The sequence below is a fragment of the Salmo trutta genome, chromosome 24 (assembly GCF_901001165.1).
Source record: "Salmo trutta chromosome 24, fSalTru1.1, whole genome shotgun sequence".
Classification (NCBI taxonomy): domain Eukaryota; kingdom Metazoa; phylum Chordata; class Actinopteri; order Salmoniformes; family Salmonidae; genus Salmo; species Salmo trutta.
The window spans coordinates 42,511,071-42,536,074 of record NC_042980.1 but is presented as its reverse complement, the minus strand read 5'-3'; the positions used below and the strand labels follow the sequence as shown (position 1 = coordinate 42,536,074).

The window sequence follows — 25,004 nt, the reverse complement described above, 5'->3', positions numbered from 1 at the left end:
GGTCAAATAGCCCTTATCAAATCAAATGTTACTTGTCACATGCACAGAATACAACAGGTAACAGAATACAACAGACCTTACAGTGAAATGCTTACTTACAAGACCTTAACCCACAATGCAGTTTTAAGAAAAATACCTAAAATAATAAGAAATAAAGTAACAAATAAATAAAGAGCAGTAGTAAAACAACAATTACTTAATGTCTTAAAGTAATGATGGACTGTTTGTCTTTGCTTATTTGAGCTGTTTTTGCCATAATATGGACTTGGTCTTTTACCCCTATCTTGTCACAACACAACTGATTGGCTCAAACGCATTAAGAAGGTAAGAAATTCCACAAATGAGCTTTTATCAAGGCACACCTGTTAATTGAAATGCATTCCAGGTGACTACCTCATTAAGTTGGTTGAGAGAATGCCAAGAGTGTGCAAAGCTGTCATCGATGCAATTGATGGCTACTTTGAAGAATATAAAATATATTATGATTTGTTTAACACTTTTTTGTTCACTTCATGATTCCGTATGTGTTATTTCATAGTTTTGATGTCTTCAGTAATATTCTACAATGTAGAAAATAGTAAAAATGAAGAAAAAACCTTGAATGAGTAGGTGTGTCCAAACTTTTGACTGGTACTGTATGTATATATATATATATATATATATATATATATATATATATTTATTTATTTATTTATTTATTTATTTATTTATGTGTAGGTTTCCAGTCTTTTCTGGTGGAGTCAAGGAAGTGGAGTATAAGCTGAGGTGACTGGGAAACCCGGCAGAGTGAGAGCCACAATGACAAGTGATGTGTTCTCAGCTGCAGAACCAGTTACTGTCTAGTGAAGGGTGATGCAGGAAACATACCTTCTCAATGAACCAGACGGGCTCTATCTGCTAGCCAAGAACAAAAAGGAGCCCCCCCCCACCCGAAAGCCCAGGAAGTCTGCACGGTCTTGGCTGTATTGACATTTTCCAGCTACCGACAAAAATAAATTACTTTAGGAAAAGAAATGACATGAAATGACAATCAAGACACAGGAAATGAAGTCCTGGAAGACACTGGCCAAGTGGAAGGTCAAAGTGAGCAGGGGATGGCATAAAAGGGAGTGAAAGAAGACTAAGGAAGAGGACAACTTGGAAACCTAAGACGCCAATCTCAGGATGTTCTTTTTCAAAAAACTCTTGTGAATTATTGATGAGATCCTAATGGGTTTAGGGCCAGTGATAAACAAATCAAGTGTCAACTAAAAAGGTTTGAAAATATGCCAGGAAACATCATCTTATCAGTGAGGGTCATTGTTAGGTCGCAGAAGTATTTTCTGGGCTAGCTGACTGAAAGAGTATACAGTTGAAGCCGTAAGTTTACATACACTTAGGTGTATGTAGTGATTAAAACTCGTTTTTCAACCACTCCACAAATTTCTTGTTAATAAACTATAGTTTTGTCAAGTTGGTTAGGACATCTACTTTGTGCATGACACAAGTAATTTTTCCAACAATTGTTTACAGACAGCTTATTTCACTTATAATTAACTGTATCACAATTCCAGTGGGTCAGAAGTTTACATACACTAAGTTGACTGTGCCTTTAAACAGCTTGGAAAATTCCATAAAATTATGTCATGACTTTAGAAGCTTCTGATAGGCTAATTGACATCCTTTGAGTCAATTGGAGCTGTACCTGTGGATGTATTTCAAGGCCTACCTTCAAACTCAGTGCCTCTTTGCTTGACATCATGGGGAAATCAAAAGAAATCAGCCTAACAATAGTACACAAGTATAAACACCATGGGACCATGCAGCCGTCATACCGCTCTGGAAGGAGACTCGTTCTGTCTTCTAGAGATGAACGTACTTTGGTGCGAAAAGTGCAAATCAATCCCAGAACAACAGAAAAGGACCTTGTGAAGATGCTGGAGAAAACAGGTACAAAAGTATCTATATCCACAGTAAAACGAGTCCTATATCGACATAACGTAAAAGGCTGCTCAGCAAGGAAGAAGCCACTGCTCCAAAACCGCCATAAAAAAGCCAGACTACGGTTTGCTACTGCACTTTCTGGAGAAATGTCCTCTGGTCTGATGAAACAAAAATAGAACTGTTTGGCCATAATGACCATCGTTATGTTTGGAGGAAAAAGGGGGACGCTTGCAAGCCGAAGAACACCATTCCAACCGTGAAGCACGGGGCTGGCAGCGTCATGTTGTGGGGGAGCTTTGCTGCAGGAGGGACTGGTGCACTTCACAAAATAGATGGCATCATGACGAAGGAAAATTATGTGGGTATATTGAAGCAACATCTCAATACATCAGTCAGGAATTTAAAGCTTGGTTGCAAATGGGTCTTCCAAATGGACAATGACCCCAAGCATACTTCCAAAGTTGTGGCAAAATGGCTTAAGGACAACAAAGTCAAGGTATTGGAGTGGCCATCACAAAGCCCTGACCTCAATCCTATAGAAAGTTTGTGGGCAGAACTGAAAAAGCGTATGCGAGCAAGGAGGCCTACAAACCTGACTCAGTTACACCAGCTCTGTCAGGAGGAATGGGCCAAAATTCACCCAACTTATTGTGGGAAGCTTGTGGAAGGCTACCCAAAACGTTTGGCCCAAGTTAATCAATTTAAAGGCAATGCTATCAAATACTAATTGAGTGTATGTAAACTTCTGACCCACTGGGAATGTGATGTAAGAAATAAAAGCTGAAATAAATCATTCTCTCTACTAGTATTCTGACATTTCACATTCTTAAAATAATCTTAACTGACCTAAAACAGGTAATTGTTACTAGGATTAAATGTCAGGAATTGTGAAAAACTGAGTTGAAATGTATTTGGCTAAGGTGTATGTAAACTTCTGACTTCAACTGTACGATGCTTTTGCAACCACTACAGAAAAAGGACTTAATTCCTCCACAATATATGATTTCACAGGTGTCCATTCCCTCCGCTGTACGCTATTATCCTCAATGGTACCGATTGCAGTTGTTAATACCCTGTGACATCATCGGTTTAAGTGCTCTCCTACACATGGGACTAAATACTAACTAGGTTAGGCACATGGGACTAAATACTAACTAGGTTAGGCACATGGGACTAAATACTAACTAGGTTAGAATGGTAGAAATGGTAGAAGTATCGAAAGACTAATCAGAAGTCAAAGAACAAAACCTATAATCTCAACTTCAAGTGCAATGTGTACTGAGTTAAAGAGGATTTGTACTAGTGCATTGATGACCACTTCTACCAATAGGCGTGGGTTTAAGAGGGATTTGAAAGTAAACATTTCTTGCAGCCAAAAACCTCTGGTGTTGTTGTTGCAAAGACACTTCAGAGAGTGGCATAAGCCAAAGCTAATATTGACCGTTGGCTAAACCTTCAAGCTGACGAAGAGTTCAAATAGCTTAATGGTATGATCAATTAAGCTATTGATCATACCATTAATATTTTCATATGACCCCTTCCCTTGGGCTGTATAATATATTGAACACCCTACCCCACATAGAATGAAGTAGTGTTTACGACCACAAATAACAATAACTGTAGCGACCCTGGGTTTATTATAGTGGATATCGACTTTGCCACTTCAGCATGCTTTTGTGGCACAGTCGATGCCACGCAGTGCTACGGGCCAGAAGGTTGAGGTTTCACCGACCACCACAGACGAGCTCACTCTCCCTGCCTGTTTCATTGCACTATTATCAGAGCCGGCTGCAGGCAATGATCAGTTAGAGGGAAATCAGATTTGTAGCATTTTGTGGCCATATTTATAATTATGTAAAATAGATGCAACACATTTTCCACCAACAGGTTTCTGTGCCAATGCATCACACAACCGATAAACAAAGCATACTAGTATAAATACCGACTTCGGGCATTGGACATGATTTGGAAAGGCACACACTTGTCTATAGAAGGTCCCACAGATGACTGTGCATGTCAGAGCAAAACCAAGCTACGAGGTCGAAGGAATTGTCTGTAGATCTGAGGAAGGACACCAAAAGAATTCTGCCACATTGAAGGTCCCCAAGAACACAGTGGCCTCCATTATTCTTAAATGGAAGACGTTTGGAACCACCAAGACTCTTCCTAGATCTGGCCGCCCAGCCAAACTGAGGAATCGGGGGAGAAGGGACTTGGTCAGGGAGGTGACCAAGAACCCAATGGTCACTCTGAAAGAGGTCCAGAGTTCCTCTGTGGAGATGGGAGAACCTTCCAGAAGGACAACCATCTCTGCAGCAATCCACCGGTTAGCCACTCCTCAGTAAAAGACACATGACATCCCACCTGGAGTTTTCCAAAAGACACCTAAAGGACTCTCAGACCAGGTTAAACAAGATTCTCTGGTCTGATAAAACCAAGATTGAACTCTTTGGCCTGAATGCCAAGCGTCATGTCTGGAGGAAACCTGACACCATCCCTACAGTGAAACATGGTGGTGGCAGCATCATGCTGTGGGGACGTTTTTCAGCGGCAGTGACTGGGAGACAAGTCAGGATCGAGGGAAAGATGAACGGAGCAAAGAACAGAGAGATACGCTCAGGACCTCAGACTGGGGTGAAGGTTCACCTTCCAACAGGGCAACAACCCTAAGGACATAGCCAAGATAACGCAGGAGTGGCTCCAGGACAAGTCTCTGAATATCTTTGAGTTGACTAGCCAGAGTCCGGACTTTAAGCCAATCGAACATCTCTGGAGAGACCTGAAAATAGCTGTGCAGCGACGCTCCCCATCCAACCTGACAGAGCTACTTTGTCTTTCTAGACATTATTAACTGTCGAGAGTAGACCCAAAACTGATCCAAATGGAATGAAACATTCAAATCACAGGGCTTTTGCATCATTATTCAAATAAAAGTTTCACTGCAGCCTAAAGTAGAATTTTGTGCTCACTTGAAAACAATAATGCAATTATTAACTGTATTGTGTGTTGTAGGTTACTATAGTCCAGGTAGGATAATTGTATTGTCCCTAAACAAGATCAATAGGGAAGCTGTTTGAGCTGCATGTCTCATGTCTTCACTGTTCTTTCATGCTGCTATGATGCACCTGGCCTCTCCGCTATCTATCAGCTATTCCTATTGGTTCTTGTGGATTACTATTGAAAATGTATGCAGCTTTGAATGCTGTTATGTGTGGTATGATTGCTAGTTAGTCTATTGCAGATCTGGACAAACAATCCACCTACCACTATTGTCACTATGAATGGTGGATAGAGGGCAGGATAGACAGTTAGACTGGTAGATTATATTGTCACTATGAATGTTGGATAGAGGATAGGATAGACAGTTAGACTGGTAGATTATATTGTCACTATGAATGGTGGATAGAGGGCAGGATAGACAGTTAGACTGGTAGACTATATTGTCACTATGAATGTTGGATAGAGGATAGGATAGACAGTTAGACTGGTAGATTATATTGTCACTATGAATGTTGGATAGAGGATAGGGTAGACAGTTAGACTGGTAGATTATATTGTCACTATGAATGGTGGATAGAGGGCAGGATAGACAGTTAGACTGGTAGACTATATTGTCACTATGAATGGTAGATAGAGGGCAGGATAGACAGTTAGACTGGTAGACTATATTGTCACTATGAATGGTAGATAGAGGGTAGGGTAGACAGTTAGACTGGTAGATTATATTGTCACTATGAATGGTGGATAGAGGGCAGGATAGACAGTTAGACTGGTAGACTATATTGTCACTATGAATGTTGGATAGAGGATAGGGTAGACAGTTAGACTGGTAGATTATATTGTCACTATGAATGTTGGATAGAGGGCAGGATAGACAGTTAGACTGGTAGATTATATTGTCACTATGAATGTTGGATAGAGGATAGGGTAGACAGTTAGACTGGTAGACTATATTGTCACTATGAATGTTGGATAGAGGATAGGGTAGACAGTTAGACTGGTAGATTATATTGTCACTATGAATGTTGGATAGAGGATAGGATAGACAGTTAGACTGGTAGATTATATTGTCACTATGAATGTTGGATAGAGGATAGGGTAGACAGTTAGACTGGTAGATTATATTGTCACTATGAATGGTGGATAGAGGATAGGATAGACAGTTAGACTGGTAGATTATATTGTCACTATGAATGGTGGATAGAGGGCAGGATAGACAGTTAGACTGGTAGACTATATTGTCACTATGAATGTTGGATAGAGGATAGGGTAGACAGTTAGACTGGTAGATTATATTGTCACTATGAATGTTGGATAGAGGGCAGGATAGACAGTTAGACTGGTAGACTATATTGTCACTATGAATGTTGGATAGAGGGCAGGATAGACAGTTAGACTGGTAGATTATATTGTCACTATGAATGTTGGATAGAGGGCAGGATAGACAGTTAGACTGGTAGATTATATTGATCTGTGGTATATTAAAAGTTACCTCACTGAAAAGCGTAGTGCATAAGGGAAGTACCAGAACACCTTGATATATAACGGAGGAGCAAGCAAACAGATTAGAACATTTGGATAGGATGGAAGAAAATATGAAGTAAAAAGTCAATATAAACCTGGCACTACCCTCCCATGTGCCCAATAAAATACCACACAACCCTCCCCAAAGCAAAAAAAAGTTTGACAACTCTCCCCAGTTTTGGTCCCCCCCGTCCCCCCCCTCGTCCCCCCGTCCCATCCCCCTGTCCCGTCCCCCCTGTCCCTCGTCTCCCCCGTCCCCCCGTCCCATCCCCCCTGTCCCGTCCCCCCTGTCCCTCGTCTCCCCCGTCCCCCCCGTCCCATCCCCCCCGTCCCCCCGTCCTATCCCCCCGTCCCCCGTCCCTCGTCCCCCCGTCCCATCCCACCTGTCCCATCCCCCCTGTCCCATCCCCCCTGTCCCTCGTCCCCCCGTCCCATCCCCCCCGCCCCATCCCCCGTCCCTCGTCCCCCCCGTGCCCCCGTCCCATCCCCCCCGTCCTGTCCCCCCGTCCCCCGTCCCTCATCCCCCCCGTCCCCCCGTCCCGTTCCCCCCCTCGTCCCCCCGTCCCGTCCCTCGTCCCCCCCGTCCCGTCCCCCCCGTCCCCGTGCCCCCCGTCCCTCCTAACCTACGCTGAAACATGTGGCCAGGACATTACAGTCAGTCTTCTCAGTGTAAGTCCAGACTCATGCTTGGCGTTGCAGTGGTCTGTCTCAAAGGCCCCAGTCTGGGGTACACACATGGCAGAAACCTTACTCTAGAAATGCACAAAAACCTAGGCTGAATCATGCATTGGTGTCCATGGGTGTTTTCCCTTAAACATTTCTGTTCTAGGTGTCTATCTTAAGTTAAAATGTGTTGAGTTCAGATGAATAGGTGCCAGATTATATGTTGTTCTTTTATGACCAGAGTTACAGGAAGAGAAGTATTCTAAGGTCCATTCTCTAGTTTTAGTCTAGATAGGGTGTTTAGTGGCTTGGTTTAGGATTTTTGATGATTTAGATTAGGTTATCGTTGTGGGTAAATCTAGGCTACTAGGAACTCACCACATTCCTACATCTGTAACACCATCTCTGTTTCTCTCCATATATTCTCCTTCTCTTTTTCTGCTCATTCATCTCTGCGTCTCCAACTCTCTTTCTATCTTTGTCCTGTAGCTGGTTTGATCATCTCCCCCTCCTCAATTCCTATAGGATTACCTCTGATTTAAGTGAACAAAAAGTTCCACATGTGGGGCCCCTTTGAATTACGGCAACATTTCTGTAATTGCCACATCTGGCTTTGTGTTGCCCCAATGTTAACCCTAACCCAGCCATATTGCATTAGCCATGCAGTCCGTTTTCCGGTAGGCCTCCATTTAATCTTTCCCTTTTCCAGCATGCCTCCTCCATTGAATCTTTCCCTTTTCCAGCATACCTCCTCCATTTAATCTTTCCCTTTTCCAGCATACCTCCTCCATTTAATCTTTCCCTTTTCCAGCATACCTCCTCCATTTAATTTCCCTTTTCCAGCATACCTCCTCCATTTAATCTTTCCCTTTTCCAGCATACCTCCTCCATTTAATCTTTCCCTTTTCCAGCATACCTCCTCCATTTAATCTTTCCCTTTTCAAGCATACCTCCTCCATTTAATCTTTCCCTTTTCAAGCATACCTCCTCCATTTAATCTTTCCCTTTTCCAGCATGCCTCCTCCATTTCTTCAGTCCCCTTTCTGGCATGCCTCCTCCGTTTCATCTTTCCTGAGCGTTTTAAATCAGACACATACTGTATCTCAGAGTTCCACTGCGTGCTGCAAGTTTCCTTCTTAGCCCATGATGCATCAATGGAGCGGAAAAGATGAAACTCCGAACGGCGTTCAGCAGGGAATACTGCCACTCCTTCTCACTACATAAAAGGGTATTTAAGCTCCTGTTCATGTGATTTATGGGAGTAGTGAAGCTTTGTGTGTCCATTCCAGCCACCACCCCATCCAACCCCCTTTTTATCCCCTAAAGAGACCCAGCCCTCTGCACGCTTTGCTGGACACATGGGCCCTCAGCCTCCCAAGGCTTTCCCAACATTTCTGGATGGATTGGCGCTCCAATCTGGAAGGGCTCACCTTGCCTGTCCCAGCTTGTTGACCAACTTTCCCTTCTCTCTTTCCATGGCTCTGTTTTAGTTTATTATTATGCTTTCTCTCATTCTCTCTTTTTATGTTGTTCTGTCTTTACTCTGCTTGTCTTTCTTAATGTCATCATAGATAACATCCGGATATATGATCATTTCCATGCATGTTGTACACTATATCATACCATCCTGCTACAACTCAATGCCCTGGTTAGAATACCTTTATTGTGTTTTTCACATATGGAGAGGTTCATACAGGAAAGAGATGCTCCGATCAATAATAAAGATAATCTGTCTTCCAGTTCCATAATATATCCTGTTTTGGTTGTTCAATATTGCCTTAGTTAGCAGTTTGACAAGTTTTTTCCGTCCATGTATTTTCTCTTTCCTCTGATGTGTTTTGTAATGTGGCTTCAATGTTTTGGATCCACAGCAGAATTACGTGTTCTGATGGCTGTGTTTGTGACTATCCTCAGACAAATGTGGAGGATGTGCTACAGATGTGCTACAGAAAACAACCTTGATGTGTGTGGAGCGCGTGCCATCCTATACTGTCCATAGGTGGTTCATGTAACTCATCAACAACTGTTTTGAGCCTTAGTTGAGTTCCCAAACTCTATACATGGCTTTAATATGAGGAGCTTTTTTTCTTTCTTTTTTTTCTGGCATAGTTGTTTAGTTTCGCTGGGGGACAGTGAGTTAGTCAAATAAACAGACCAGAATTTATCAGAGACAGCCTGATCATCGGCATCAATCATTCCCCAATAAACAAACTATGAATCCCTTGTGGCATCGAAGATGAAATGACCCCACATTAAGATGGATAGCAAGGCCTTCAAATGAGTTTGGCTTCCCTTAATGAGTGTGGTCAGATCGAGGCAGGGAATTGAGGTGAATTGGCTGTTTACGATAATCTGGAATTTTCTTCAGGTCTCAGCTGCGTCCAGCTTTCTACAGGATTTGACTGAGTAGCCTGGAGTCTAGAGTAGAGGTTGACCGATTATGATTTTTCAACACCGATACCGATTATTGGAGGACCAAATAAAGCCGATACCAATGAATCGAGCGATTTTTATATATATATTTGTAATAATTACAGTTACAACAATACTGAATGAACAATGAACACTTATTTTAACTTAATATAATACATAAATAAAATCTATTTAGTTTCAAATAAGTAATGAAACGTGCTGGAGAAGAGAGTAAAAGTGCAACATGTGCCATGTAAGAAAGCTAACGTTTAAGTTCCTTGCTCAGAACATGGGAACATATGAAAGCTGATGGTTCCTTTTAACATGAGTTTTCAATATTCCCAATTAAGAAGTTTTAGGTTGTAGTTATTATATGAATTATGATGTGTCGACTATTTCTCTCTATACCATTTGTATTTCATATACATTTGACTATTGGATGTTCTTATAGGCACTTTAGTATTGCCAGCCTAATCTCGGGAGTTGATAGGTTTGAAGTCATAAACAGCGCTGTGGATCAAGCATTGCTAAGAGTTGTTGGCAAACGCAGTAAAGTGCTGTTTGAATGAATGCTTACGAGCATGCTGCTGCCTACCACCGCTCAGTCAGACTGCTCTATCAAATATAAAAATCATAGACTTAATTATAATATAATAAACACACAGCAATACGAGCCTTAGGTCATTAATATGGTCAAATCCGGAAACTATAATTTATCGAAAACAAAACGGTTATTCTTTCAGTGAAATACGAAACTGTACCGTATTTTATCATTCGATAAATATTGCTAAATACTGCTGTTACATTGCACAACCTTCAATATTGTCATAATAATGTTAAATTCTGGCAAATTAATTACGGTCTTTGTTAGGAAGAAATGGTCTTCACAAAGTTCACAATGAGCCTGGCGGCCCAAACTGCTGCATATACCCTGACTCTGCTTGCACAGAACACAAGAGAAGTGACACAATTTCCCTAGTTAATATTGCCTGCTAACATGAATTTCTTTTAACTAAATATGCAGGTTTAAAAAAATATACTTCTCTGTATTGACTTTAAGAAAGGCATGTACAGTTGAAGTCGGAAGTTTACATACACCTTACATTTAAACTCAGTTTTTCACAATTCCTGACATTTAATCCTAGTAAAAATTCCCTGTTTTAGGTCAGTTAGGATTATTTTAAGAATGTGAAATGTCAGAATGATAGTAGAGAGAATGGTTTATTTCAGCTTTTATTTCTTACATCACATTCCCAGTGGGTCAGAAGTTTACATACACTCAATTAGTATTTGGTAGCATTGCCTTTAAATTGTTTAACTTTGGTCAAATGTTTCAGGTAGCCTTCCACAAGCTTCCCACAATAAGTCGGGTGAATTTTTGCCCATTCCTCCTGACAGAGATGGTGTAACTGAGTCAGGTTTGTAGGCCTCCTTGCTCGCACACGCTTTTTCAGTTCTGCCCACAAATTTTCTATAGGATTGAGGTCAGGGCTTTGTGATGGCCACTCCAATACCTTGACTTTGTTGTCCTTAAGCCATTTTGCTACAACTTTGGAAGTATGCTTGGGGTCATTGTCCATTTGGAAGACCCATTTGCGACCAAGCTTTAACTTTAACTGATGTCTTGAGATGCTGCTTCAATATATCCACATAATTTTCCTTCGTCATGATGCCATATATTTTGTGAAGTGCACCAGTCCCTCATGCAGCAAAGCACCCCCACAACATGATGTTGCCACCCCCATGCTTCACGGTTGGGATGGTATTCTTCGGCTTGCAAGTCTCCCCCTTTTTCCTCCAAACATAATGATGGTCATTATGGCCAAACAGTTCTATCTTTGTTTCATCAGACCAGAGGACAATTTTCCAAAAAGTATGATCTTTCTCCCAATGTGCAGTTGCAAACCGTAGTCTGGCTTTTTTATGGTGGTTTTGGAGCAGTGGCTTCTTCCTTGCTGAGCGGCCTTTCAGGTGATTTTGATATAGGACTCGTTTTACTGTGGATATAGATGCTTTTGTACCGGTTTCCTCCAGCATCTTCACAAGGTCCTTTGCTGTTGTTTCGGGATTGATTTGCACTTTTCGCACCAAAGAACGTTCATTTCTAGGAGACAGAACGCGTCTCCTTCCTGAGCGGTATCATGGCTGCGTGGTCCCATGGTGTTTATACTTGCGTACTATTGTTTGTACAGATGAACGTGGTACCTTCAGGTGTTTGGAAATTGCTCCCAAGGATGAAACAGACTTGTGGAGGTCTTGGTTGATTTCTTTAGATTTTCACATGAAATCAAGCGAAGGGGCACTGAGTTTGAAGGTAGGCCTTGAAATACATCCACAGGTACACCTCCAAATGACTCACGTTGTGTCAATTAGCCTATCAGAAACTTCTAAAGCCATGACATATTTTTATGGAATTTTCCAAGCTGTTTAAAGGCACAGTCAACTTAGTGTATGTAAACTTCTGACCCACTGGAATTGTGATACAGTGAATTATAAGTTAAATAATCTGTCTGTAAACAATTATTGGAAAAATTACTTGTGTCATGCACAAAGTAGATGTCCTAACCTACTTGCCAAAACTATAGTTTGTTAACAAGACATTTGTGGAGTGGTTGAAAAACTAGTTTTAATGACTCCAACCTAAGTGTATGTAAACTTCCCACTTCAACTGTATATGGTTAGGCACATTTGTGCAACGATTGTGCTTTTTTTGCGAATGCGCTTTTGTTAAATCATCACCCGTTTGGCGAAGTTGAAGTAGGCTGTGATTCGATGATAAATTAACAGGCACCGCATTGATTGTATGCAACGCAGTACAAGCTAGTTAACCTAGTAATATCGTCAACCATGTGTAGTTAACTAGTGATTATGTGAAGATTGATTGTTTTTTATAAGATTTAAGTTTAATGCTAGTTAGCAACTAACCTTGGCTCCTTGCAGCCACAAGGTCCTTTTGATGCTGCACTCGCGTAACAGGTGGTCAGGTGGATTGCAATGTAATCGGCCAAAATCGGCGTCCAAAAAGGCTGATTACCGATTGTTATGAAAACTTGAAATCGGCCCTAATTAATCGACCATGGCGATTAATCGGTCGACCTCTAGTCTAGAACTGCTTGAGAGAAGACTCCAACGTTATATTGAGCACTACCATATGTGGTTTTGCTCTCTTGGTCATCTTGCTAAAACAGGCAGAGTTTTGTTGTATAAGGAGTGGATACATTTGGTTTTGGTTTCGGCCTAATACTCTTTTGGCCAGTGGGCAGCTATTCTTTTATAAATATGTTGTTAGTACATTCAGGGACCGGCTGCCCAGATCCAGATTAAGCCTATTCCTGGATTTAGAATCACATTCTCCATTGAGCATGCTTTTTAGTCCAGTATGTGTAATCTGTGTCTACAGAATTTCCCCTCAGTGTTTACACGTGCTCACGATCACATTAAACGGATATGGCTCAACCGACATTGCTTTTTATAAGAATTACAGTTCTTTAAAATATGCTTCTTCAAGGAGAGCCTTGGCCTGAGCCCATTTGTGTTCAAATGTTGTTCAGCATGAGTTTTACATTCCAGAGCTGACATGCTTTACTTTGAGTAATATTGTATTTCAAAACCACACATTTTGCTCTGTAGACTGTGGATTCAACTGAAAGAGAGGCCAATAAAGCACCACAGGTGACATCCCTCATGGAGAAGGTTGGTGGGCTGGCCCTGAGCCCAGTGGAGATCAGGGGCCATTTGAACAGGAAGTGAGACACGGCTGTGAACCAAGAGACCAGGTTTCCCACAGCCTCCCCAGCATCTACTTCTGAAATCCCTCACTCATTCGTAGCTCATCCCCAAACAGCCTTGGCTACATTCAATACTGAGGTTATACGTGTATAACATGTAGGTGTATTCAAACATGGACTGCTATGCATGAGTCAGTATGAACGTTCACCCATTCCTGTATTGCTCTTCATATATGTAGGGATTTTAGCCTCAGTTTTGATTCCTTGCGTTGTCTATAAATCCCACTTTCTGGCTCGTTGTGAACACTGCCTTGACCTTATATGGCCATGTTGAGTTCCTGATACATTCAGTAACTTAGCCTTTTACCTTATATGGCCATGTTGAGTTCCTGATACATTCAGCAACTTAGCCTTTTACCTTATATGGCCATGTTGAGTTCCTGGAACATTTCAACATGGAGATTCTCCCAATACACCTCCACTACCGTGACCGAGGGGTGAATTCTAAGGCTCTTTCTCTCACATGTCTAAAGGTTTGTACATTCCTCAGTTCATTCCCTTCATGGCCTCCTTTCCTTCATTGGCTCCTTCCCCTATTCTAGAGAGGACTTGACAGGTTCATCATTAAGCTGGCACACCCTGACAACACCACCATTAGAGGGGTGTCTGGGCCAGGCCAGGCCCACTAGCTGAATCCAGTAGTCTGAGAGCTCAGTCTGGATGCGCCCGCTGGCTGGCGAGACTGTAGAACCAATCAATAGCCTAATGATCTCTGACTCCTCCCTTGATGCTAGTGTCCAAGGAGGCATTGTCTGACCGACTTACGGTGGCAAAAGAGACTGTGGCCGAACTATTGTCCGTGACAAACACAGTAACCAAACTGAAGTGACCATAATTCCTGCGCTTGGCTTTATTCTTGATGTTTTTGGTTGAGGTGCTCTGTTGCCACAAGACCATGTTATATTTCAGTATCTGCTTCTTGAGGTAAACAACTTTCAGTAACAGACTATGAGCCTCCTGTGTGGAATTTGTTTTGAGTGCATTCCTAACCACTGCTGAAGATACATGAGTAACTTCATTACTTACGATGGTACAAAAGTGAACCTAAGTTCCACAAGGGTGTGTATGCCTTGAGGCATACAGTGTGGTGGTTGTTTGCTGTGGGAATACCCTTATGCACTGCAGCGCCTTCAGAAAGTATTCACACCCCTTGACTTTTCCCACATTTTGTTGTGTTACAGCCTGAAATTAAAATGGATTGCATTGAGATTTTTTTTGGTCACATGCCTACATACAATAGCCCATAATGTCAAAGTAGAAGTATATTTTCTAGATGTTCACAAATTAATTAAACATGAAAAGCTGAAATTTCTCAATAAGTATTCAACCCCTTTGTTATGATAAGCCTAAGTACGTTCAGAAGTAAAAATGTGCTTAACAAGTCACATAATGAGTTGCATGGACCTACTCTGTGTGCAATCAAAGTGTTTAACATGATTTTTGAATGACTACTTTCTCTGTACTCCACACATACAGTTATCTGTAAGGTCCCTCAGTCGAGCAGTGGATTTCAAACACAGATTCAACAACAAAGACCAGGGAGGTTTTCCAATGCCTCACAAAGAAGGGCACCTATTGGTAGATGGGTTAAAAAAGCAGACATTGAATATACCTTTGATGATTTGTAGTGACACCCAGTCACTACAAAGATACAGGCGTCCTTCCTATCTCAGTTGCCGGAGAGGAAGGAAACCACTCAGGGATTTCACCATGAGGACAATGGTGTGTAATGGCTGTAATAGGAGAAAACTCAGGATGGATCAATAACATTGTAGTTACTCCACAGTACTAATCTAATTGATAGAGTGAAAAGAAGGAAACCTGTACAGAATAAAAATATTCCAAAACATGCATCCTGTTTGCAACAAGGCACTAAAGTAATACTGCAAAAAATGTGGTAAAGCAATTCACTTCTTGTCCTGAATACAAAGCTTTATGTTTGGGGCAAATCCAATACAACACATTACTGAGTACCGCTCTCCATATTTTCAAGCATAGTGGTGGCTGCATCATGTTATCGGTATGCTTGTAAACGTTAAGGCATTGGGAGTTTTTCTGGATAAAAAAGAAACAGAATGGAGCTAAGCACAGGAAAAATCCTAGAGGAAAACGTGGTTCAGTCTGCTTTCCACCAGACACCGGGAGATTAATTCACCTTTCAGCAGGACAATAACATAAAACACAAGGCCAAATCTACACTGGAGTTGTCACATTCGTCGTATGGAGTAGACCAAATCGCAGCGTGAATGTGAATACTCATCTTCTTTATTAGAAGAAAACCAAAATAAACACTTAGTCCAAAAACAACGACGAAAAAACTGTCCTGTAAGGCGCACACAGCTAAAACACCCCTACTAAATAGGACCTTCAATTAGAGGCAACGAGGAACAGCTGACTCCAATTGACCACGTCCTGACCAAACTACAATAACAAATAACCTCTAAACTGGTCAGGACGTGACAGGAGTTGCTTAGCAAGTGAATGTTCCTGAGTGGCTGAGTTACAGTTTTGACTTAAATGTACTTGAAAATCTATGACAAGACCTGAAAATGATTTTCTAGCAATGATCAACAACCAATTTGGCAGAGCTTGAAGAATTTGGAAAATAATAAGTGTGGTAAGCTCTTAGAGACTTACCCAGAAATACTTACAGCTGTAATTGCTGCCAAAGGTGCTTCTGCAAAGTATTGGGGTGTGAATACTTATGTACATGATATATTTCTCTATTTCATTTTCAATAAATGTACAACATTTCTTAAAATATGTTTTAACTTTGTCAATGTGGTGTTGTGTTTAGATGGGTGATTTTTTATTTTGTTTAATCTATTTTGAATTCAGGCTGTAACACAAATAAATTACAATAATTCAAGAGGTGTGAGTACTTTCTGAAGGCACTGTACAAGCTGGATCATGCCATGGTTTATATTATCACCACCCACTCCAATATGTTCAGAGGTCTGCGTCACTTTCAAGTAAGTTATTTTGTGCTTATGAAGCCACATCAATTGTCAAAGATCAAGCCAACTTGTAGCACTGGTCAAAGCATGCATGCTGTCTTTTCTGGGCTAATTTGTGATGATGAACTTGACTTTAAGGCGAGCAGGGATTAGGACCATTAAAGCGGGCTACTTGCAGGAACAGGTTTACAGTCTGTTATCGGGGTCTATTTCTCCAGTGTTGCTCAATTTGTGACATTTCTTTTCATTTGTTGCAATGTCACAATGGCCTCTAGGAGAGAATTATGTTTTGGTTTCACAAAACGAGCACAGACTACGCCAAGGAAATGAAGTGCTGTCATTCAAAATCCTGTCACATTTAACTGCTTTACATGGTTGTGATGAAATAATCCAAAACACTTAAAAAAAGCTATTACATACCATTTTAATAGTGTAAGGACATTACTCCCTGCTCTCTCATCTCTCAATTCAATCATCATAGTCTCTTTTAACTTGGAGTCATTTTCCTAAATAGGCCTGACTTTATTTTAGCTCAGCATTGCACTTTATTGTAGCTGGGAAAGCGCCAGGAAATTGTTAATTGCATCAGTCTTATTTTTTCTTTTAGAGCTTGTAGATCATTTTGCATACTCGTCATGTTGCCAATATGCCATTATATTGAGGCTAACCCCAATTAGTCGACTGGTCGATTGTTTGGTCGTTAGGCTGTTGGTCGACCAAGATTGTTTTAGTCGTTTTAGATCTCAGTGATCTAATCCATTCCGGAGGCCTAGACTAAATGATCCGAATATGTGGTCAGAGGCTCCATATGGAGGGTGTGACGCCATTGTCCTCCAGAGAGAGGCATGCAGAGGCCAAATAGAGCTCTGTACCGCATCGCCATGCCCCTCCCAAATCTTGTAACAATGCGGAGGGCTCTGTATAGCTCTGCATTGACATGATTGGTTGACGGTAGGTAGGGGCGGTACATCCTGTAGAAAACACAAACTCACTTCCTTGACAACTGCTCTGCACTGCTCCGCAAAGCGCAAGTATGAATGCCCTGACTTCTGCTGAGGCTGCATCACCCTAAATGCTGCATGGCCAATGCAGACGTTGGATTGACCATGCGCCCAGATGCACAATGCACTTCTCTCTCCAGAATACAATCTCTCCCGCCAATTTGTGCACATTCAGTATTTCATAACTTCATTGTGTGAAATGTTTACGTTTCATTGTTAGTCTATATCAATTTCCCATTATTTCCCAATTTCCCATTAAACAGTAGTACATTTACCGTTAATTCCTAATGTACAGTGTTTGTTACTTTGGTTACTGTCATTTCTGTTAATGCATTCAATATTATTATTCCAGTCTTCCTGTTCACATTGTCGGAATGAAGACACAGAGTGCGCAACCTATGCTACACTTGTGAGAAAGTTTTGGTTTATTTCATTCAAGTTTTGTCAATTTAGTCATCTTCTATTGTTTGGAGAACTCCTGTCAATGTTTAATAAGGACTTGCATGCATAGAAGTAAACCTATAGCCTACCGGGCCAGCACACAAATGTAGGCATATAAATGTGCCCAGTTGGGTATCTGATAGTATTTCTGATTGGCTTCACATACCACCACTAATGACCTGTGGAGCTTCTCAGAGTAATGTTTTCTTCACTTCAAACATCAAGCAAACAAAGTCTGTTTATACATCCATTAAGAATGACATCAGTTCCTCAATGTATTTGAAACATCTTTCCAGGGCTCTCCCTTTCGATAACCTCTCAGCATGAAAGAGAAAAATGTCATGTTCTGATCCAGTGGAAATATCATAGAATAGGCCTACCTGATTACTTCTTATCAGTGCTTGACTTGGAATGAAATAGGTTCCGGTACTCATTTTGGGTGCTGGTACTGTTTATATTTAGGTGCAGGAGCTCCACAATACTTTTTAGGTAATATTTTATTAGAGGAACAGGAGCTCAAGCGGTAGACAATTTGAGGTGCTGGTACTCCGCTCCGGTGAGCTCCTGCCCAAGTCAAGCACCGCTTCTTATCCCATGCACAAATAGCCTACAGCTGTGTCTGTCTGGAGCTCACTTTTTATCAGGATATTTTCTACCTGCAGGCTGCAATGTTTTTATTTGTTGTCGTTATGTAGGCTATTTTTAGTTATGTAGGCTATTTTATTTTTGTTTGTATCATTTTTATTTAGATTTGGATAGAATTTTGATTAACCACATGACAATGATTTTGAGACACGAAGACGTTATTATAAATTAAATGAAACTGTTTCACGATAATGTGCATATGAAAACCATAACTGACACGCAGATGGGTAGAAATGGTAAGATAAATTGACATTCCACTTGAGAAAGGTTGCCGATTCCTCGTGTAGCCTATTACCGGCAACTTCAGGAGAGTAATGTCAGAATCTGCGAAAGCCAGCAAGAGCTGGAGGAGAACAGTTAGGTCAGGTTGAGTTTTTTTTCTTCTAGTTATCAAGATCTCTGGCGCCCTCTTGAGGCATTTGTCTTATTTCATCAAACCATAAGCTTAAAGCATCAGACCAGCTCAATGCATATTATTGATTTTATTAAAACACATATGGTGTGTCTATATATGGAAAAATACACCTTTAAAATTTGGTCGATAGAACAGACAACTTTCGATCGACCAGGATTTTTTTGGTCGGGGACAGCCGTACATTATATGATTATTTAGTGTGAGGCTGAGGCACCATACAACATATCATATAAACTTCAATAGAAAAAAGAGTAACTATATCATGTGATTATGTTTTCAATTCACCTATGGGTCTGTGTTCCTTTCACAGATTGTCAGTCTCTAACCACACCATCAACCAGCTCAATTGAGCCTACAAAGACCTAGATTATCCTAGTCGTCTCCAACACGTTTGAGAGAAAGAGAGAGGGAGGGAAAGGGGTTTAAAGGACAAATAAACAGTGGATTTTGGGGTGGACACGAAGACAGATGGGGTGTAATTTCTCCCAGTTTCAGGTTTAGTCCGGACTGGACCGACGGGACAGGAAGCCACTGTATCCAGTCTGCCTCTGGGGCTGGGACAAACTGGAGTTAAACATCCCTGCAAACTAAGAGCCAAAGCACAGTCATTGTTCAAAGTAATTGTTCTGTGTTTGAAGTTCAGAAATTTGGTTTGAGTAAGATTTGTCAAAAGACATTCAGCTGTCTTAAAACGTTTAAACCTTATACATGACCTCAATCCTTATGTAAGAACCTCTGTTCAGGCTATACCTCTGCTGTTGTCTAAGTGGAATATAGACCTAAAGTGGTGTTAAAGTGGTGAATTAAAGATGCACTCCGGGATATCAAACACAACAAAATCATAACAAATTTCCAAATGTGTATGATTCCACACAAAATGGATGACCTAGTACACAAAAAACGGGGACCACTTTTGGATCGTGACAACCACTTTGAAAACTACTGGCTGAAATTGTCCAAAAGTTTCAGAGTGCATCTCTAATTCTGGTAGTGAGATTAAGTATGTTTGCAAAGTAACAGTTTAAGAATATTTGTGACTCCATAAATGAAACATGTTTGTATTATGCAACTTTATTCATGCATACTTATATTAACATACCACAGCTGTTAGAGAACTCAGTTGACAGAAATAAGGTTTCTTGTTAGGGAACAGTTTACATAACTCAATAGTGAATTGATACTATAGAATCCAAGTCTGGCTTCTCTCTCTCTCTCTCTCTCTCTCTCTGGCTTCTCTCTCTCTCTCTCTCTCTCTCTCTCTCTCTCTCTCTCTCTCTCTCTCCTGTTGATGGCCTGTGAAAAAAGGGGGGATTTTCTCTCTTCACTACTGGATGACTGAGTAATTTCCTTCCTGGGATTCACCTCGCTGAGATGAAAATCATGTTGAGAGAAAGAGAGGGAGCGAGAGACGGAGAGATTGGAATGCCAGAGGTGCATTTCTCCCTAAATGAAAAGCAGGTGACCGTGCATTGTCAGCTCAGTGGATGGAGGGAACCAGAGTAAAGGAAAACAGAGAGGAGGAGAAAGAGGTACAATTCCTCCCTTCATACAGAGAGAGGGAACAGATTAATGATAATGGGGCACATTTCCTCTGTATTGCAGCCTGCACCAACATCCCCCCTTCAACCAAACTCCCGTTGGACTGCAGTAACATATTAGACACATTTCAGAATAACAAGTGCTTCAACCCTGGCCACTCTCTCAGGCCTTACCATAACTTTAACATAGTTGGGGTTTAACCCCCTAGAGTCAATGTTCATGCCCCCATGGACATCCAATTAGCATAATAAAAAAATCTCCATCAAAATCCGTCTATTTAAGCTGGAGATGTGTTTTTTTTTGCATGGGCTGAGTCTCAATCCACCGCATCCGCCGATGTCGGCCTTCCGCATCTGTCAGACCATATTTTTCTCGTAAAATAGCGATAATATTCCAACCGGGCGACGTTATATTCATTCATAGACTGAAAGAAAAACATGGAGTCCTCTCGTGGACGCGCACTCCAGTGTCATTGTTCCCTGCCTGACCAGTCACAAGAACTCATGCCGTTTTTCGCCCAGAGACTGCAGAGACGTCATTCCACTTTCTGGCGCCTTCTGAGAGCCAATGGAAGCCTTAGAAAAGGTCACATTACAGCAGAGATGCTGTATTTTTGATAGAGATGCCCTAGAAGGAGAACAAATTGTCAGACAAGGCACTTCCTGTATGGAATCTTCTCAGGTTTTGGCCTGCCATATGAGTTCTGTTATACTCACAGACACCATTCAAACAGTTTTAGAAACTTTAGAGTGTTTTCTATCACGATATTCCATTACCGTACTTCGAAGCATGTCAAACGCTGTTTAAAATCAATTTTTATGCGATTTTTCTCATAAAAAAGCGTTAATATTCCGACCGGGAAACCCAGTTTTCGTTCAAAGACTGAAAATGAAAACATGGAGTCGACTCGTGCACGCGGGCCCCAGTCTCATTGTTCTCAGATCGACCACTATCCAAATGCGCTACTGTTTTTCAGCCATGGCCTGCAAAGTCATCATTCAACGTTCGGGCCTTCTGAGAGCCTATGGGAGCGTTAGAAAATGTCACGTTATTCCAGAGATCCCCTGTTTTGGATAGAGATGATCAAGAAGGCCAAGATATGGTCAGAGAGGGCGCTTCCTGTTTGGAATCTTCTCAGGTTTTGGCCTGCCAAATGAGTTCTGTTATACTCACAGACACCATTCAAACAGTTTTAGAAACTTTAGGGTGTTTTCTATCCAAATCAAACAATTATATGCATATTCTAGTTACTGGGCAGGAGTAGTAACCAGATTAAATCGGTTACGTTTTTTTATCCGGCCGTGCAAATACTGCCCCCTATCCCCAACAGGTTAACCTCTCTAGAGCCGGCGGGACGAAATCGTCCCACCTACGTAACAGCCAGTGGAATCCTGTGGCGCGTTATTCAAATACCTTAGAAATGCTATTACTTCAAATTCTCAAACATATTACTATTTTACAGCATTTTAAAGACAAGACTCTCGTTAATCTAACCACACTGTCCGATTTCAAAAAGGCTTTACAACGAAAGCAAAACATTAGATTATGTCAGCAGAGTACCCAGCCAGAAATAATCAGACACCCATTTTTCAAGCTAGCATATAATGTCACATAAACCCAGAAGACAGCTAAATGCAGAACTAACCTTTGATGATCTTCATCAGATGACAACCCTAGGACATTATGTTATACAATACATGCATGTTTTGTTCAATCAAGTTCATATTTATATCAAAAAACAGCTTTTTACATTAGCATGTGACGTTCAGAACTAGCATACCCCCCGCAAACTTCCGGCGAATTTACTAACAATTTACTAAATTACTCACGATAAACGTTCACAAAAAGCATAACAATTATTTTAAGAATTATAGATACAGATCTCCTCTATGCACTCGATATGTCCGCTTTTTGGTGAAAGCACATTTTGCAATATTCTAAGTAGATAGCCCGGCATCACAGGGCTAGCTATTTAGACACCCAGCAAGTTTAGCCTTCACCAAACTCCGAATTACTATTAGAAAAGTTTGATTACCTTTGGTGTTCTTCGTCAGAATGCACTCCCAGGACTTCTACTTCAATAACAAATGTTGGTTTGGTCCCAAATAATCCATAGTTATTTTCAAACAGCGGCGTTTTGTTCGTGCGTTCAAGACACTATCCGAATGGTAAATAAGGGTCACGCGCAAGGCGCATTTCGTGACAAAAAAAATCTAAATATTCCATTACCGTACTTCGAAGCATGTCAACCGCTGTTTAAAATCAATTTTTATGCCATTTTTCTCATAAAAAAGCGATAATATTCCGACCAGGAATCTGCAATTAGGTAAACAGACGATAGAAAATAAAGCACGGGGTCGACTCGGGCATGCGCCTAAGCCCATTGTCCTCTGATCGGCCACTTGTCAAAGGCGATAATGTGTTTCAGCCAGAGGCTGCCTCGATATTGTTCAGCTTTTTCCCGGGCTCTGAGAGCCTATGGGAGCCGTAGGAAGTGTCACATTACAGCAAAGATCCTCAGTCTTCAGTAAACAGAGGCAAGAAGAACAACACCTTGTCAGACAGGCCACTTCCTGGTCAGAATCTTCTCAGGTTTTTGCCTGCCATATGAGTTCTGTTATACTCACAGACACCATTCAAACAGTTTTAGAAACATTAGGGTGTTTTCTATCCAAAGCCAATAATTATATGCATATTCTCGTTACTGGGCAGGAGTAGTAACCAGATTAAATCGGGTACGTTTTTTATCCGGCCGTGTAAATACTGCCCCCCTAATGACTAACGTTGTTTTTTTAAGGGCCTAATGACTGACAGTGTCTCTTTAAGGGGCCTAATGACTGAAGCTGTCTCTTTAAGGGCCTAATGACTGACACTGTCTCTTTAAGGGGCCTAATGACTGACACTAGGGATGCACAATATATCTGTGAACATATCGAATTGGACGATATTAGCTGAAAATGCCAACATCGGTATCGGCCAATGTCTAGTTTAACGCCCGATGTGCAAAACTGATGTCAAAGCTGACGTGCATACCTATATAACGGAGGTACATGACGTAATGACGCCGCGTAACATTTTGCGCTATACATGCAACACAGCATTCCTGAACTAGCCCACAATGTCTGCTGTGTGAATCGAGCAGTCAACAAGTCAAGCAGTCATTTGAAAGAGTAACAAAATGTCAGTGAGGCAACTCAAAGGTGAAATCCATTAAAGCCAAGATAATGGAATTCATTGCCCTTGACAATTAACCGTTCTCCGTCGGGGGTGATGTTGGCTTTCACCGACTGGTTGAGCACCGGTTAACACTACCAAGTGTGCTATTTTTCAGATGTTGCCCTACCGGAGTTACACAGTAATAGCGTCACTGCTATTAGCTTCACAACATACATACTATGGAACACCGTTTGGGTCTTTGCGTGTCAAAAATCAATCAATCAATCAAATGTATTTATAAAGCCCTTCTTACATCAGCTGATGTCTCAAAGTGCTGTACAGAAACCCAGCCTAAAACCCCAAACAGCAAGCAATGCAGGTGTAGAAGCACGGTGGCTAGGAAAAACTCCCTAGAAAGGCCAGAACCTAGGAAGAAACCTAGAGATGAACCAGGCTATGAGGGGTGGCCAGTCCTCTTCTGGCTGTGCCGGGTGGAGATTATAACAGAACATGGCCAAGACGTTCAAATGTTCATAAATGACCAGCAGGGTCAAATAATAATAATCACAGTGGTTGTTGAGGGTGCAACAAGTCAGCACCTCAGGAGTAAATGTCAGTTGGCTTTTCATAGCCGATCATTGAGAGTATCTCTACCACTCCTGCTGTCTCTAGAGAGTTGAAAACAGCAGGTCTGGGACAGGTAGCACGTCTGGTGAACAGGTCAGTGTTCCATAGCCGCAGGCAGACCAGTTGAAACTGGAGCAGCAGCACAGCCAGGTGGACTGGGGACAGCAAGGAGTCATCAGGCCAGGAAGTCCTGAGGCATGGTCCTAGGGCTCAGGTCCTCCGAGAGAGAGAAAGAAAGAAAGAAAGAGAGAAAAAGAGAGAAAGCGAGCTTAAATTCACACAGGACACCGGAAAAGACAGGAGACATACTCCATATATAACAGACTGACCCTAGGAGGGGTCGGGAGACACTGTGGCCCCTTCCGACGAAACCCCCGGACAGGGCCAAGCAGGCAGGATATAACCCCACCCACTTTGCCAAAGCCCAGCCCCCACACCACTAGAGGGATATCTTCAACCATTGAACTCACCATCCTGAGACAAGGCCGAGTATAGCCCACAAAGATCTCTGCCACGGCACAACCCAAGGGGGGGCGCCAACCCGGACAGGAAGATCACGTCAGTGACTCAACCCACTCAAGTGACGCACCCCTCCTAGGGACGGCATGGAAGAGCACGAGTAAGCCAGTGACTCAGCCCTTGTAATAGGGTTAGAGGCAGAGAATCCCAGTGGAGAGAGGGGAACCAGCCAGGCAGAGACAGCAAGGGCGGTTCGTTGCTCCAGTGCCTTTCCGTTCACCTTCACACTCCTGGGCCAGACTACACTCAATCAAAAAAGATACAGTAGCACTGTCAAAGCTGTACAAAAAAAACACCGGCCGCGAACGATGTGTTTACAATACCGCGTCGGTAATAAAGCATCATTTGTTCAACCGCAAATTCTGGGGCAGCTAGCTTTACTTGGTACCTAGCT

General features: G+C 41.8%; 1 protein-coding gene and 1 long non-coding RNA gene across 6 annotated transcripts in view; both read left to right on the top strand.

The window, feature by feature from the left end:
• The window catches only part of LOC115161339 (uncharacterized), a 3,984-nt gene extending 2,879 nt beyond the window's left edge, over positions 1–1,105 (top strand). The window contains exon 2 of the long non-coding RNA XR_003869243.1: positions 718–1,105. This is a non-coding gene — a long non-coding RNA (uncharacterized LOC115161339). The remainder of the gene's footprint in view (positions 1–717) is intronic.
• LOC115161333 (tensin-1) overlaps positions 1–25,004 on the top strand; it is a 289,463-nt gene that overhangs the window by 67,794 nt on the left and 196,665 nt on the right. The window lies entirely within an intron of this gene.